Source organism: Austrofundulus limnaeus, unplaced genomic scaffold (genome assembly GCF_001266775.1).
Source record: "Austrofundulus limnaeus strain Quisiro unplaced genomic scaffold, Austrofundulus_limnaeus-1.0 Scaffold543, whole genome shotgun sequence".
Classification (NCBI taxonomy): Eukaryota; Metazoa; Chordata; class Actinopteri; order Cyprinodontiformes; family Rivulidae; genus Austrofundulus; species Austrofundulus limnaeus.
The window spans coordinates 144,340-145,445 of NW_013952945.1; positions in this window are offsets into that span (position 1 = coordinate 144,340).

Below are 1,106 nucleotides of genomic sequence, written 5' to 3' on the forward strand. Positions count from 1 at the left end.
TTCTTCGGTGGACAGGCTGTGTAAAACCGCCCGGACGGTCGGCCATTTTACATTTCTGGCGCCTTTTCTGTCTGGGAGGAAATACCCCACCCAACACGGTCCCCTACTGGTACAATTTTGTACCATTTGTTCTGATCAGTGGTTTTGTACCTCTGAAGGTCCACAGTAAATCACCTCAGGGGTACATCTCTGTACTTACAGGGTACTTTCCTGATTAATGTACCTTTTGGGTACAAAAGTTGACCTTTATTTTTTTGTGTGTATCTGTTGATTGATGCTCTTATTGATTTGCCTGTCAGGCTTCCACGCCACAACGATCTCTTGGTGGTTTCACACGACCCGACCCAGTTCCACCCACTTCGGAGACGGCTGATAATCACTGCCTGCAAAGTATCAGGAGTGCCCTCAAACATCAGGGACGTCAGGACTCAGTCATTGATGTCATCTGTTCCAGCGGGCGACCGGGAACTCAGAAACAGTATTTGTATGCATGGCGCAAAGTCCTTGTTTGGACTATTGGACAATCATGCTGTGCCACTGAAGCGACTGAAACCACAGTGATTGCATACTTGGACTTTCTTAAAGAGAGTGGGAGATCAATACAGTAATTGACACTCATAAATCATGCATAATTCAGACTTTACAGGTCTTAGGTGCTACTTGGGTCTCAAATCCTAGGTGGTTGCTCAGGTACATGAAAGGACTATTTCGTTTACGGCCACCGAGGCCTCGTTACACTTGGACATGGGATGTCAGTAGTGTTTTGACTTATTTCCTCATCTAAGTTTAAGTTTGTAAAATTTGACATTAAAGCTTACAGCATTCCTGGCATTGGTCACAGCAGCAAGAGCTCAGACACTGGTGGACTTAGATTTAAGTTATCTGCAAGTAGCAGGCGATACTCTAAAGTGAATTTTTAATTTATGAACTCACTAAAACAAGTAAGTTGGGCAAACCGATTCAGAGATTCTTCTGAAGAGATACTCTAAACCAGAAATTTGTGCATTGGACACATTGGGCCTCATGCAAGAACCGTTGGTACGCACAGATTTGTTCTTAAATTGTGCGTACGAGTGATTTAGGAGAATTTGTGGCATTCACCAATG